Raw genomic sequence first — 16,863 nt, 5'->3', positions numbered from 1 at the left:
CTGGTAGGTTTTTATGTGACATTGTGATGGCTATCTATGTAGTCTGCTTTCCCAGCATTCCTTCTTTCTTCCTTTGGTACTATTCCTCCAATTTTGGACTGGAGACCACTCCTGCATTCCTAGTCTGGGCTGACTAAGCCTGGTCAATCAGATTGCTATGGTAACTGAGGAATGGTCATGTGAACCCAGATGGGCCCATAAGAGTCATCCTTGGTACTTTTGCTGAAACTACTAGGAAACAAGTGTTTTCTTTTCATTGGAATAAGAAGTTGCAAAGAAACAAGGAACATGGTATTTCTAGGACCGTTTTGTTCTGACGTCAAAAGGACTTGCCTGAAAAATGAAGCTAACACAGAGGAAAGCAGAGCTAAGAAATACAGAATCAAAATGAGTCCTGATTGACATAAGGTGAATCCTGGTCCGAGTGAGCTATCTACTCATGGACATTTTTAATTAGGACAGTCAAATAATCCAATGTTTTGCCTAAGCTGGTTTCAGTCACTTGCAGTGAAAAGAGTCCTGACTACTATAGCTTTCTTTCATGCATAGACCCCCATCCCCCAGGGATTCAGACCCTCAAGGGGGATGAAGTAGAGCCAGGCAGTGTCAAGCTAGCCAGTCCCCTAGCCAAGGTGTCCAAGGGACCCCAGAATTACTCCTACTACCTCGACCTAATGAGTAGCCTAGCTGGTGCCCACTCTAAGACCATAGGGGTGTAGCTTTCCTGAACCTGAGGCTCTCCCTCTGTTGGTCTCCTCTTGCCTTGTTCTGTAGTTTCCATTGCATGTTTGAGTCTGTGTGTGTGTCCATCTGCTTTCCTCCTACCTTGCTGGATTATTATAAAGATCAGATGGAATGAGGGAGGCACAGTGTCCAGTCCCATGCCTGGCACATACAGCAAACCCTCTTTCCCTTTTCCTTCCGTCCTCCTGATTCAGAATGTATTTAAGAATCTGTGATGTGGTCCAATTTTCAATGCCCTGGATAAATAATGGGGAATTGGAGTATAGTTGCCAGAAACTTGCACTAGTTTTAATTAATTTTATCTGTTTAGAGTGGGATATCTGAAAGTCATTGAATACATTTATGTCACATATGTTTATGCAAATCAGTATTTTTCTTTTGAGCTGACAGCTGAAGTCCTTGTTTTGTTCCATGATGCTGCAGCAGAGGCCAAATGTGCCATGTTTTCTCAAGTGATGGCTGCCAGCTCTCCAAATGTCATAATAGGTGAAGCATTTCAATGGGATATGTGGCCAGTGAACATCTTCAGGCCCATTTTTATTCTCATTACTTTTATAAAACGTTTTATTCTTCTTTTAAAGTTATAAAAATAATTCATGTTCACAAGTCAAACAATACAAAATTTATGAAAAATTAATTTTCTTAACCATTCCAACCCCAACCCTCTGAAGTAAACAAGGTAACTAGATTCATATGTATCCTTCCACATTTTTCTATATATACAGTTTTCCACAATTTTCTACACATACTCATTTTCCCCACTGTTTTTTACATATACAAACATATATACATCTACTTACAGACTGCCCCTTTTATTTTTTTAATACAAAATAAGATTATATTCTGTAACTTGCTTTTTTGTTTTTCAGGTGTATAAAACAATGTAATAGACATTTACACCCCTCACAAAGTGATACCCCCTCCCCCAATCTATACTACTACCCTTCTATTCTCGTACATAGCTGTTACACGTCCATTGACTCTATTCCCTATGCTGTACTTCACATCCCATTGTAACTTGCTTTTTAATAAAACCTAATAATCACTGATCTCTTTTCAAGTCAATGTATGTAGATATAACTCATTCTTCTTCACAACTGCATTGTTTTTCATCGTATGGATGAATTTATTTAACTAACCTATTAAAAGATTTTTCAGGTTGTTTAGACCTTTTTGTTATTACATATAATGAAATAAACACCCTTATAAATGTATTTATTTATTTACAAGGAAACATTTGGTTATTTTCTTTTGGCCCGTGTGCTACATATGAAGGACACTTACTATGCCGACATTTACTCGGTCTGTCAGTCTGTCCAACACACAAGAGGACATCCTAATTCCCTTTCCCAAGGTAGGTGTTTAGCAGAGCCGTTTGAAAAACATCATTTTGTGAACGCAGACCAGCCTTCCTCCAGACCTGACCTAGAGCAGTGACTTCTCTGTCCCTTCTATTCACCTTGCTCTGTTGTACCCTCAGCATCCCGACAACCTCCACACTCAGTGACAAGACGATTAGTATGAAAGGGTTTTGAAATTCACAAAAGGAGATTATCAGTTTCTGCCCTCCAGGGATGTAGGGCAGAGTCCATGCTACTGAGAGGCCTCAGCAGTGCTGTGTGTACAGTAAATACTTAATTGATATGAAATAAGAACAATAAATCCAGTGGCTGAAGTGATCCCCCCGACTTGGCTGGGTTTGGTCTCTTGCTCCAGTGCTCCTTTTAAAGTTCAGCTCAACTCTGAGCCATCTGAGAAGAATAAATGGAATGTGAATTCCACAGATAATACCAAACCTCCTCTTTATAGTTCTAGGTTCAGTCTTTTTACCTATTAAATCCTTCCTCAGAACTGCTAAAATAAATCCCCTACTGTATTTATTTTTTTCATTTTTGTGGGTCAAGTGAAATTGAGCAGTGAAACAGAGCCACCAGGAAGGTGGAAGAGAAAGAATGAGAAGTTCTGAGGCGTAGATGTCTCATAAGCAATTTGTGAATCACAAAATGTCGAGTCTGCCAGAGGGCCTGGCCAAAACATGGACACAGAGACCTAAGACTAGGTCTCCTTGGGGGCTCCTCCTGACCTGGGTGGGGTGAGAGTGAGGCCCTAAGAGAAGAAGTGAGATGACTCTATCTGTAGCCATCTGACCGGAGATGTCCCAGCTCTGCCTTTGAGGTTATTCCTGGACTCCAGCCTTTAGAATGTGACATCAGTGTTTCATTCCATGGGAGGGTCTGGGTGCATTTTAGTTTAAAAAAAAAAAAAAAAAAAAAAAAGTGATCTCATCACATCCCTGAAGAAAAAGGAGAAAGGACCCATTCTGCGCAGGTAGACTGAGGACCTGGCAGCAGGGGTGGGGGTCAGGACATCTGGGTCTATACCTGGCTTTGCTAAGAGCCAGCTCTGTGACTCTGGGACAACGGTGTCGGATTTCTCGGCCACAGTTCCTGTCTTTTTTAAATGAAGGGGTTGAAATTTAGAATTCTAAGATTGTGGCCATCTTTGATTCTGAAAACAACCCCTTAAGCCTGAAGAATTTAACATTCCTGCTCCATAGTGGGGTTTCAGCAGGAAGGGGGGACAGATGGCTTTCTCTGGAATGGGTTCAGAAATGTGGTGTGTGATGTACGGTGTGAATGAAGCGTGGTGCCCTTTAAACACAGCTTCACCCTGGGAGTGCTCTGCCCTCCGCTGTGCTGTCTGGCTTTCATTCACATTCCAGCGTCACTCTGGGCTTGGGCAGCCCTGGAAGGTGGTGCACTAGAACCCACACGCACATGCACACGCACACACCCCAGCTCTGACACACACTCCATGACTCACACTGACAGGATCATTACACACACAGCAGGATGACTCATTGGGACATTTACACACACAGGCTCACACTCACTGTGACGTGGAGACGTGCCTGAGCCCACAGTGACGGGCCTTCCCACGGGAGCCTTGGTTGAGATCGTACCGGTGTCTGCAAACGATTTGCATTCCTGGCTGGTTGGAACTGCCTGCTCTTTGTCTTTCTGTTCACTGTTCAACCCTTTCCTTCCCTTGTCCCAGACTTGGCTGGTTTTGGTCTCTTGCTGCAGTGCTCCTCAGCCAGTTTCATGGACTGAACCCCGCAATCTCCAAGGCCCTTTCCATGTCTGAGGCTCTTTGTTTCTAAAAAACTCCATAGCTGTGAGGAGTCCCTTCCCTCCCAGCTCTCATCCCCTCCCTGACCCGGGTAGCTTTTCCTGGCTTCCTTAGAGGGTCTTGGTGTGAGGGTCTCCAGTAGTTGTACCCTCACAAAAGGAGGGACACCGGGGGATGGTCATGTGATAGAATGTGCTGGCAACTTCTGGAGTGTGGTCTTCAGTGTCTCTGGGAGCATGCCTTTTCTTCTCAGCACTCTGGGGAGATAGAGGTGTTAGGGCATCTAGACAACCCATCTCTGGGATTTGAGCAGGATTAGCTGTTTGCGAAGGTGCTGAGAAAAGGAGGTGTTGTGCATCCAAAGGCAGATAATGGGTTGTGGGCCTTGGCTCTTTTGAGGCACCTTCCCCAGAGTGGGGACAAGTTAGGGCTGGGGGGAGACTGCAGAGGAAGGAGGGGCGCACCGAGCGCCAAGGTCTCTGTGTGCTTGGCATCCACGTCCCCTGTGTGTGGCCGCTGGCCGTGGTTCTAATGGGGACGTAGGCGACCAAGTCCTGGTGCTCACGGGAGGAGCAGATCACTGTTTTTCCTCTTTCCCTTGGGGGTCCCTCAAAGACAAGCGAATGTAATAGAGTCCAATGAAGAGTGAAGGCCAGTGTCACAATGCTTAGGCACTTGTCTAAGTTGTTAATAGCTCTGTGGCCCTGGGTTTATCATTAGCCACTGGAAGTGTCTGCTTCCTCGGCTGTCAGATGTGACTGTGGGGATCCAGTGAGATTATAGGTGTGACGGTGGGGATCCAGTGAGATTATAGATGTGACGGTGGGGATCCAGTGAGATTGTAGGTGTGACGGTGGAGATCCAGTGAGATTACAGGTGTGACTGTGTTTTGACAAATTCCTCTCTCCAATAGAGAGGCCAGTGGTGCCTTCTGCCTGGATTTTCTTCCACATTGTGCTTCCACCGAGTTCACACCTAAGCAGGTGCTGGTTCAGTGATGCTGAGGCCCAAGGGGCCTTCTGTGCCTAGAGACATGGAAGCTCTTGGCTCTTCACAAGCTCTTATAACTGAGGCCTCCGTTCAATTCTGAAATTTTGAGTCCAGTAAGCCTTGAGAGCATGTCCCCCTGCTACTTGGCTGAGAACCTTATCTCTGACCACGTTCTATTCATCTGAAGGACCTAACTCTCTTGCCTTAGCCGGTGGAGTCTCTGCCTCAAGCCTGTACCCTCTGAGTATCTTCCCCTCCCCTCCTCACTTCAGCATTGGAAGACGCTTCCCCAGCAAACATACTTGGAGAGATTTCCCATTAACTCCTTTCTTACAACTTCTGACTTGGGATTTAAGGTTAGAATAGCTAAGATTATCTCGGAGCTATCTGGCAGGCTCAGCAGGTCCCCGCCTGCTTCTGCCAAGACCCCAGTCCCTAACAGAAGCTCTGAAATGAAGATGACAGGGTTGTTCTATACACGCCATGTTGGGCTTTCAATAGAAGTAGACGGAAGTTTCCTTATGAATCCTTATCCCCTTGCATATCATCTTCCAGAGGGTGTATTACAGAGACTCGGAAAACTACATGATATTTAAATATGCATTGATGTGAAGGAGGACCAATCAAATATGTACGTATGCCAATTCACTGTAACACAGCAAACTATCTACAACCATAAGGTGTTTGTGCCTCTGTTCCAGGGAAATGTGATATATGGAAACCTAACACAATGTTTATTTAACTCTCAGTTAAATATTTAACTTGCATAGCACTTACTATGTGCCAGACATAGCTCTAAGCAGTTTTCCACAATATTAACTCATTTAATTTTCATAAAGCCCTTATGAAGTAGTAAGTACCCTTATCCACATTACGTTGATGAGGACCCCAAGGAAAGAAGCTAAACAATGTGCTTGAGCTTAAATGGCGTGCATGGCTCGTGAGTGGTGGGCCCAGGCCACCAGCCTTGGGAAATCAGCCTGTGACCCCAGCTCTCCGCCCACTGTCTGGTTGACAGTCCGACAGCTTCGTAATTCTCTGGCTGGTTTTCTTGAGGGCAGCTGGAATGCTTGACCTATTGGTGGTGAGAAGAAATGAAACACAGGCACCTCTGTTTATGCCCAGGTCCACGACCTGACGAGTCGCCTTTGTCTTAGCTGGAGGACTATCCCCGCCCTGGCTCCGAGGGAGCAGCGTCAAGAGAGAATAGAGCCGGAGCTGCTGCTCTTCTCTAACTGCCTCCAACCGGCTCCATGGGAGTCCTGCGCAGCCATCGTCCTCCTGGCCTCAGCCCGAGGGCCTCTTTTGGCAAGACTCATGGGGCTCCTCTTATTTACCCATTAACGATTAAGCTCTAGGTATTTAACATATAAACACAGAAAACATCAGCATAATTACAGCAAAGATTTCAAAAGCTCTTTTGGCAAGGAAAGGCCTGGATATTTACTTAACAAAAGAATTCCTTACTTCAGTCTTTAAATAAAGAATTCACAATGAGATTTAACTAGCCAGCTTCTCCAGTAAATTAAAAACATTCTTTTATTCACTAAGAATATGATTTATGTTTCTAAAACATGTGACTCACACACAGCTTTTCAAGAGAATATTCACAACTTTCTTCTGAGGACTCTGTTCCCACATTATCTTCCAGTATTTCTCCCTTGTTGAGATTGTCCTCCTAACAGAGAGAAATTGTGTGTGGCCTTAGGGTCCGAAATCTTGCCATTAGAGACTCTTTCCTTTGTTTTAAGCAAGAATAGTTTATGTTCAGAGTAATGACTCTTTGTTAAGCATTTCTTCTGTCATCAGAGGGCCTTAAGCCAGTCTAATAAGTCCAGCGCCCCTGGGAAGAGGAGGCAAGAGGGGGAGAAAAACACTAGTGGGTTTGTTGGCATCAGGAGGGATAGTCACCTGTTCATTTGTTTTTTGTTCTTTTAGTCATTTAGTCATTCATAGTGATTCTTATATTCCTACCATTGCCAGACATTTGGGATACAAAGATAAATAAGGAAATAATAGTCAGGAAGACAGAGAAATAGTTAAGTTACGGTTAAGCAAAGTGACAAGTCAGGATGGAGTGTCCAATTCTCCTTGGCCTAGGATTGATAGATGGATTAGACATGGGAACAATGTTGGGGAAAGTTTCAGAGATGACAGTTGAGTTTCAAAAGATGAGCAACAGTAATAATAGTAACAATAATAATAATTGTTATTATTATAATTTTAAAGAAATGTTAACACTTATTGTATTTGCTATGTGCCCAGTATTATACTAAGTGTCTTATATTTTAAATCATGTATCCTTCCCAAAAATACTTTAAGGGAAGTAATGTTATTATCCTTATTTTATAGATAAGGTGACTGAGACTCAGAAAAGTCAAGTAATTTTTCCAAGTCACATAGCTAGAGAGCAGTAGGAATGGGACAAGAGGCTTGGCAGCCACACTGCAGTGCTCACGACTAAGACCTCTAACCACTCGGATGTATTGTTACATGCAGCGGTAGTTATTATTTTGATTATGAACTACTTCAAATATTTAGAAAAAATACAAAGAATAACATAATGAAGTCCCATGAATCCACCATCCATCTCCATTGAATTCTACAGATACAGTTAATGTTGCCTCATGTATTCTACCCTGAACACATTCCTCCTTTCCCTGAGGTAGTACTTACCCTGAATTCGTGTTTGTTTCCTAAGCATGTTTTCATACTATTAAAGCATTTGTGTATAACCATCAACAACATATAACATTGTTCTTCATGTTTTTAAACTTTATGTAAACAGTATCATTTTACAACTTGCTTTTGCAGGCAACAATGTATTGTTGGTGCAAAAGTAATTGCGGTTTAAAAGGTTAAAAATAATTGCCAGAACCGCAATTACTTTTGCACCAACCTAGTATCATTCAGATTTTATCTAAGTTGAATCCACGTAGTTCTAAGTTCATTTATTTGAAATAGCATATCATGAAATATCATTAAAAATATTGTATAATATTTCAGTATAAATAATATACCCTGTATTAATTCTTTAGCTTTTAAAAATGTTTTGTTATTATAGACAACGCCGCAACGAAATTTCTCAAGCGTGTCCTTTATTGTGCTCCTATGAGAATTTTAGAAGCGGCGTTGCTGGGGGGAAGGACAGGCCCATTTTTAGCTTCATCTTGTGAAATTCCACTTTTAGGGGATCAGCCAGCTGTACTCCTATCTGCAGTCAGAGTCCAGTTGATCTGCATCCTCCCAGTATTTGCTATGATCACACTTTGGGTACCAAATGACTTCTTACTGTTATTTTAATGGTGTTATCTGATTACCAAGGAAGCTGAACATCTTTACAGTTTTCTGTTTTTCCTTCTGTGTATTTTCTATTTACTTTTGTCTACTTTGATATTGATTCATTTGGCTTTTCCTAAATTGATTTTTTTTTTTTTTAAGTTTTAAGATTTAAGAGAGTAAAATTGACTTTTCTGAGGATGGTCATGTGCAGTTTTGAGTTTCAAGACATGTGTAGATTCATGTAACCTCCATAGCAAGTGGAATACAGAAAAGTTTCATGACCCTAAGAAACTATTGAATACTTTAAACTATGAATTCAATTTCTGTAATATATATGTGACTCTTTGGGTTATCTATGTCTTTTTAGGTCAGCTTTGGTAATTTGTGGTTTTCAAGGAATTGATTCATTTTATCTAAACTGTCAAATTTATTTGCATAGAGTTGTTCATCGTGTTCTGTTATTATTCTTTTAATGTCTGTGGTCTGTAGTGATATCCTCTCCTTCACTCCAGATATTGGTAATTTGTGTCCCCTCTCTCATTCCCCTCACCTTTTAATTTGTCTGGCTAGAAATTTATCAATTTTATTGAAATTTTCAAAGAATCAACTTTTCATTTCATCATTGATGTTCTCTACTATTGTTTTAAATTTCAGTGGTTTCTTTCTTGTCTTTATTTTTGTCTTCCCTCTGATTGTTTTGGGTATTTTGCTCTTCTTTTTTCTAGCTTAAGGTGGGAGCTTAGAATATTGACTTGAGATCTTCCTTTAGAATTTCAGATATAAGCATTGAATAGTATATATTTCCCTCTAAACACGGCTTTAGCTGCATCCCACAAATTGTTGTGTTTTTATTCAGGTCAAAGTATTTTCTAATTTCCCTCGAGAGTTCCTCTTTGACCCATGGATTATTATTTCATTTAATTTCCAAGTGTTTGGAGGTTTTCCAGTTATCGATTGCTAGTTTAATTCCATTATGGTCAGAGAACATATTTTGTATGACTTCAAGTCTATTAAATTTATTAAGTTTTTTTTTATGACTGGGTATAATCTATCACGGTGAATGTTCTATGTATATTTGAGAAGAATGCATATTATGTTCTTGTTGGGTGGAGTGTTCCATAAATGTCAATTGTATCTAGATTGAATATAGATGGAATAGTTCAATTCTTCTGTATATTTGTTGATTTTCTGTTGTTTTGTTCTATCAATTACTGAGAGAGGAGTGTTGCAGTCTCTAACTATAATTGTGGATTTGTCTAATTTTCCTTTCAATTCTATCAATACTTCATTTTTTTTTTTTTTTTTTTTTTTTTTTGCATCCGGTTATCTAGTTGTTCCAGTACCACTTGTTGAAGACTGTTTTTCCCTATTGAATGGTCTTGTCACCCTTGTCAAAAATCAATTCATTATAGATATATGGATGTATTTCTGGACTGCCAGTTCTATTCCTTTGATCTATATGTTTATTCTTATGCCAGTACCACACTGTTTTGATTTGTGGCTTTGTAGTAAGTTTAAAATCAGAAAGTGTGAGTCCTCCAAATTTGTTCCTCTTTTTCAAAATTGATTTGGCTATTAGGAGTCCCTTGCTATTCTACATCAATTTCAGGATCAGTTTGTCCACTGCTGCCAGAAAACACAGTTGGTGTTTTGATTGTATTAATTAGATACAGATAGGCATTGATTCTGGTTCACAGGTTTTTCCTTTTAGCACTTTAAAAATGTTGTCCCTCCTCCTTCTGGCTTCCAGGGTTTCTGATGAGAAGTCTGCAGTCATTCAAATCAGAGAGTTACAAACAATGGGACTTTGCCCCACACTCTGGAGACCACAGCTCCTCTGTGTCTTTCTGAGTTTTGGCACCTGCCAATATCATGCCTCCAAATTCGTTATTGCCTACAGGAGAGAGCAAAAAAAGAGAAAAAACTAAAACACAAAATAGGGAACTCTTTCTGACCGTATTAGTCTTCTTTTTCCCTCTTTCTGACCCTATTAGTCCCCTTTTCCCTTCCTCAGAAAAAGAATGTTTCTCTTGGAGATCTTTCTGTCCTCATCTTGTATGTACTTCTGGTTTTCTGGCTTCCTTCAGGCCAGATAATATTGAAGGGAAAAAAATGGTAACCTCACCACTGGTTGGATAGAACTTTGAATTCTGGTATCTTTCCCGAGTCCACCGATTACCATTTACTTTTCAGTGTCCTCAGATGGCTAGCTGCTCTGTACAGTCTGTGTGGGATTTATAGGTGCATTTCATGGGAGAGACAAAGAGTCATGCTCACTTCATCTTGCTGGAACAGAAAACTCTCTCAAATTGATATTTAAGAAGTCCTTATAAAATATGGATACTAATCGCTTTGTTATTACATATGTTCCACATATTTTCTCCTGGTCCTTGTCTTTAAATTTTTAGAAGTTATATCTTATTTAAACTGAAGTTTTACATTTTATTATACTCAAGTTTAGCAATCTTTTTCTTTATGGATTAGGCTTTTGTGTTTTATTTAAGTACTCCTTTTCAATACTGAGGTCATAAAGATATCTTCCATACATTTTTTCCTTTTACATTTTCTTCTGAAAGTTTTAAAGTTTTCATTTTTATATTTATGTCTTTTGAACACCTGGAATTTATGTTTTCTACATGGTGTGAAATAAACATCTGATTTTCCCCCCAGTGAATATCCTAGTACAATTTACAAAATAATTCATTCTTTCTCTACTGATGTTTAGGGATAGCTCCTCTGTCATATATCAAATTTCCAAAGATATGTGGGTTTCTGGGATCTTTATTCTATTTCATTGGTCTGTTGTCTATTCCTCTTCAGTTATCTTATTGAATTAACTATTAAAGATTTAGAAAAAGTTTTGACATCTGGTAGGGCAAGTTCTGTCCCCTTTTCTTCAAAATTGTCCTAGCTTTTCTTGACACTTGACCTTTCATGTGAATTTTAGCATAAGCTTGTCAAGTATCAAGGAAAAAACTAGTTGGGATTTTGATTGGAATTGCATTAAATTAATATATTCATTTTGGTACAATTGATGTTTTTACAAGATTGAATATTCTTATCCATAAATATATTATATCTATCCATTTATTCAAGTCATCACCTAGGTTCTTTAATAATAATGTTTTGTAATTTTCTTCAGAAAGCACATCTTTCATTAGATTTATTCCTGGGTACTGGATTATTTTTGTTGTGACTATAAACATCATGTTTTTCTTTCCTACTAGATTTTCTTGCTGAACTTTACTATTAGTTTTAATAGTTTGCCAGTTTTTAAAAGTATATATACTCTCATGTTATCTGCAAATAAGGATTGTTTTCTTTTCTCTACCCCAACCCTCAATTAAAAAAAAAAAAATAATTTTGTTGTGTTTTTTTTTTACAGAGAACATAAGTTTTATTTTTTTAAATTTTTCAATTACCATTGACATTCAATATTATTTTATATTAGTTTCAGGTGTACAGCATAGTGGTTAGACATTTACATAATTTATAAAGTGATTCCCCCCACCTGGCACCATATATAGTTATTACAATATTATTGATTATATTCCTTATGCTGTACTTTACATCCCCATGACTATTTTGTAACTATCAATTTGTAGTTCATAATCCCTTCACCTTTTCCATCCAGCTCCCCAAACCCCTCCCATCTGGCAACCATCTGTTTGTTCTCTGTGTCTATGAGTTTGTGTCTGTTTTGTTTGTTCATTTATTTTGTTCTTTAGATTCCACATATAAATGAAATCATATGGTATTGTCTTTCTCTGTCTGACTTATTTCACTTGAATAATGTTCTCTAGGTCAATTCATATTGTAGCAAATGGTAAGATTTCATTCTTTTTTATGGCTGAGTAATGTTCCATTGCACATATGTACACATCTTTTTTTATCCAGGCATCTATTGATGGGCCAACTAGGTCATGTTTTAGTTTATATATACATTTTCCTAAATTTAATTTGGTAGTATTTTATTTAGAAGTTCTATATCTATGATCATAAATGGTATTGTTCTGTAGTTTTTTTTTTCTTGTTCTTTTGGGTTTTGGTATTAAAGTTAAGATTCTTATAAAGTGAGTTGAGTAGCTATGTTTGTTAGGGTAGAAGGTAAGCTCCTATAATAAAAAACCTACCTCAATACAGTTGCTTGAATAAGATGGAAGTGTGTTTCTCACACATAGTCTGGAAATGAGTGGTCCCGGCGGGTGGGGCAGATCTCCTCCACATAGTCATTTGGAAACCCAGGATTTTTCCATTTTGTGTCCCTAAGATCTTCATCTACATGGCCAAAGGTGGCTCAGCTCTATGTCTGTGTTCCAGCCCATGGGAAGGGGGAAATTCAGAAAGTGGAGGGCAAGCAATTACCTTTTAAGCAAACATAATTTTCCCCAAATTCATATAAGTCCTAACCCCAGTACTTCAGAATGTGACCTTATTTGGAAATAGTGTCATTGTGGATGTAATTAGTCAACATGAAGTGATACTGGAATATGGTGGGCCCCTAATCCAGTGTGACAATTGTCCTTATAAAATGGGGAAATTTGGACACAGACATATGTAGGGAGAATGCCACATGAACAGAAAGACAGAGAGCAGCCAAGGAATACCACAGATTGGCAGCAGCTATCGGAAGCCAGGAGAAAGGGATGGAGCAAAGTTTCCCTCATAATCTTCAAAAGGAACCAATCTTGATGACACCTTGATCTCAGACTTCTAGCCTCCAGAACTGTGAGAGAATAAATTTCTGTTGCTTAAGTCACCCAGTTTTGTGGTAGTTTGTTACAGGGACCCTAGGGAACTATTACAACAAGTGATGGAAAAGTAGTACACCAGTTCTGCTCATAATTAAAAATGAGAATTTAATCATATCTCCATACTTAGTTGTTGCAAATGGCTGAATTTCCTTCTTTTTTATGGGTGAATAATATTCCAATGAATATAAATATACATACCGGGTGTATACCTATGACTTGTATTCATCTTTTGTTATTGGTATATATTGAGTGTTACAATTTTAATACAGTTTTTTCCTTTCTTAAAATGTGTATACATTTTTTTAGCACCCTCTGTATATATCTCACAGCTTCTTTATCCATTCATCCTTTGGTGGACACTTTGCTTGTTTCCATATCTTGGCTATTGTAAATAATGCTGCAATGAACATGGGGGCACAGATTATCTTTTTGAGATAGTGATTTTGTTTCCTTAAGATACATACCCTGAAGTGGAATTATTGGGTCATACGGTAGGTCTATTTTTAATTTTTTGAGGAACCACCATACATTTTTCTATAGTGGCTTCACCAATTTCACCACTCCACCCTGACTGTAAGTCCAGCAGGACCTGTTTAGGGAACTGTCACTAGTTCTGGCTGGAGACCAGGGAAATGGTGGTAGACAGGCTGGGTTGACCTTACAGAGCGCTTTGCATGCTCACTCATGAACTCAGACTTCGTCTTCTAGGTAGTGAATGGATAATGAAAAACTGCATGCAGGCAAGTGAAATGATTTCGCACATATGCATTTTAGAAATATATCTCTGGCTAAACTGGAGAGCATGGAATGAAGAAGAGCCATCCAAAGCCAGAATTACCAGCTGGGAGGAAATTTCAGTAATCTAGGTGAGATATGCCAAAAGCCCATGAAGGCAAGTGATAGTGGGGGTGGTGAGATTATAGGGATAAATTTAGGAGATAAATAGAAAGTGGCAGATTGGATGGATGTCAAGGATGGTTTTCAGTTTCTGGAAAACTGGTGGAAGGTGGTGCAATCTGCTGAGCTTAAGGAATCAAAGGGAAGGAGCAGGTTTGTGGGAATTCCTTTTATTTCACAATTTTTGTGTGAAATGGCTGGCTCTGCATGTCCTCTCCCAAGGTTCTGGTCCCATGACTCACTTACATAGGCATGTTTTTGAGTCCCTGCTGATGAGGGCTAGTGCCTAGGGAGATAGGGATGGGCAGGGAATGAGCTGGTAGACAGGTCAACCTCAGGCTGGGGCTCTTTGGAGTGGGCATTCATCAGTGTGCAGGAAATGCTAGTCCACAGAGTGTGTGGGTGCCCAGATTCTACCAGCTTGGGTCTTTTTGAGAAAACTAGGAGGTGGGAAGCAGAGAGTGCCAAGTGTATGAGAAATAAATAGAGACCCATGGAGAAAGACAGACAGACCCAGTAGCAAGGCATTCCAGTCTTTCTTTTCTTCTGGTTGGTCAGATCTCAGTCCTTTACCCCTTGACTAGCAACTTCTGCTTCTAGAGGTCCTTTATTCCCTGGGATCCAGCCTCCCACTATAGATCTCCCTGTAGGAAGGGCAGATAATTAGAGAATCCAGTGGCTGGATACAAATGAGTCTCGGAGTCAGGTGGATAAACTCTGTCTTCTCTGCGATCACGCAGAAGATATTTGGGAGGTCAGCCACGTTTCTTCCCTCTGTTCTCTCCCTCCACTTACTCTCAAGCTCTCCCTCACGAACTTCCAGTTTCCTCAGCTTCCCCGTTAGCCAGGCTGGGTGTTGCAGCCCTTCCCATGCCCAGGCTGTTATCTGACTTTGTAGCAGCCAGAGCAGATTCCAGAAGCCCACCACTGGAGTCTGGGGTCTCCAGAGGAGTCAGCTCAGATCCTAGAAGTTAGCTTGGTGGATGGCCAAGGCGCAGGAAGCTGAGCATGGGGAACAAGCTGAAACATCACTTTCTCTCTCTAGACCTCGCCCTAAGCTCTTTCGGAAACAGATGGGTCCTGCTGTCATAGTCTTGCTCACACTCTTTTTCTCATTGTTTATTTTAGGCAGAAACAAAATAATAGGATGTTAGGACCTGTGAAATCATAATCCAACCCTGGCATTCCATATAGGAGGCCCAGGGCAGTTAAATCACTTATTCAAGGTCAAACCAGGAACATTTCACTGTGCTCTCCCTCGCAGCCCATCGCTGGCTCCCACGGGGAGTTATGGCCAACCCTGGGTACTATTTTGAGTAGAGATAGTGACAACCTTTGTGGGGAGGGCTGCGTGCCCCTTGGTCCCATGGGGATAGATAGTGTAAGCTCTCAGTTTGGGGTCTCGTCAAAGTCTTGGGTCCACATGTTTCTCCACAGCCATGAACACAGGGCAGGCTGCTCATGTTCAGCGGTCTCAGCCCTGCAGGCCCCTGCACCTGGGATTGGAAGAATGAATAGGGACCTTGTTTGGTAGGAATTTCTTCCCTCTGCTGTTTGCTTTGGGTTTTTTCCCTCTCAATTCCTGGCGGCTAACCCAATATTTGGCTTTCTGTGAGCACTAAATATAATTCTTCATTTAACCCCCAGAATCATGGTTTCCTACCTGCTTCCCACGACCGGATCCACAGCCTGGAATGAAAACAGAACCCAGAGGGCATCAGCCGCTCAGGGCTGAGGGGGCGGTGGTTCCGGGGAAGGGAGGAGCAGAGACAGGGAGGGAAGGAGGAAGGGAGCACTCACCCACGCTGGGCATCTCTCAGACCTCCAGAGAAAAGGAGGGACCCAGGGAGGGAGGCGACTCATTGGCTTTTGTCCCCGCTCCCGGTAACTAGTGCCCTGATCCTCTCCTCCCAACCCCAAAGGAGGCCTTGGTTCCACCCACAGCGCCTCCGCACACCCCAGCATTCCAGGCTCAGGGAATAGTGAGGTCGAGCTGGGGCACAGTGAAAACAAACAAAACCTACTTCTCAAGCCCGGCCAGCCTGTCTGTCCGCCCCCCCCCCCAGACGCCTCTAGGCCAGCTGCAGCCCTCTTGGAGGGCCTCTGTGTGGGCCCCCACCTTCCTGCTCTTCTCACTGTGAACAGTCAAGGCAGCAGTGCCGGCAGGGAGAGCTAAATCTAAGTGGGTGGAAAATTCCCCTGGGTGCCTCCTGGGAGGAACTGTTCCAGCAGCTGCTATTGAGCACCAAGGCTTGCTAGGCACCTGGCTTTCAGGTCCCCCGCCAGCTAAGCCCCCCAGCCTGGGTTGAGGTGGCTGAGCCAGGAGCCCAGCTCCCCAGCATAGGTCCATGTTAGTGTCTGTGAAAATCTCTTCCATCAGAGGCAGTTTTCCAGATTTGGGAGCCCCGTGGCAGTACAGTCTGTCTCCCTCTGGTTGAGGAGGAAAACAGGAGACAGCACTTCCTACCACCTGATTTACAGTCTTGGCGCATTTTTGACACACAAATCACTCTAGAGAGGGAGGCTCAATGATGGCTGTGCAGATGTAGTGTCGGCAGGAGCACTTCCTGCCCGGACAGCAGACAGCCAGCCTTGAGGAGGGGGAGCCTCCATCCAATCTGAACCACTGCCCACTGCCTGCCCTCACCCAGTGTGTCTGGCACCCCAGGGGACCATGTTGGGGCCTGGGATCAGCGATGGACAGCAGGTCAGGGGGTAATTGGCTAAGCTGGTTATTCTGATCGTCCTTTTTCGTTTTGTTCCCTTCCTGACCTGCACCCACCTTTGTTTCTTCATGTGTGTCTGTGGAACACTTGCCAGGGTCTGGGCACTGTGGTAGCTGCCAAGAGGGACACAAGAATAATAAGGCCTAGTTCCATAAGGAACAGGGGATGGGAACGCAAATGCCTGCAACAAAAGGCAGAATGCAGATAGTGACATAACATGGTCACAGATAGGTACCCTGGGGATTCAAAGATCCTGCTTGGCAAGGGACAGAGGAGGCTTCCAGGGAGGTGACAGTAATGTTTGTGCCTGGAGTGGGAGACAGACGCCCTCCTTACAA

General features: G+C 41.8%; 1 long non-coding RNA gene across 1 annotated transcript; it reads right to left on the bottom strand.

The window, feature by feature from the left end:
- Nucleotides 1-1,203: 1,203 nt before the first annotated feature.
- Nucleotides 1,204-15,652, bottom strand: LOC141571036 (uncharacterized). The gene is made up of 3 exons (XR_012495513.1): nucleotides 15,463-15,652; nucleotides 3,638-10,042; nucleotides 1,204-2,495 (listed from the first exon to the last, which is right to left on the bottom strand). It is a non-coding gene; the product is annotated as an uncharacterized LOC141571036 (long non-coding RNA).
- Nucleotides 15,653-16,863: the final 1,211 nt, after the last annotated feature.

The sequence above is a fragment of the Rhinolophus sinicus genome, linkage group LG04 (assembly GCF_036562045.2).
Source record: "Rhinolophus sinicus isolate RSC01 linkage group LG04, ASM3656204v1, whole genome shotgun sequence".
In the NCBI taxonomy this organism is placed as follows: Eukaryota; Metazoa; Chordata; class Mammalia; order Chiroptera; family Rhinolophidae; genus Rhinolophus; species Rhinolophus sinicus.
The sequence above is the reverse complement of the archived record's forward strand: the minus strand, read 5'-3'. Positions and strand labels throughout refer to the sequence as shown.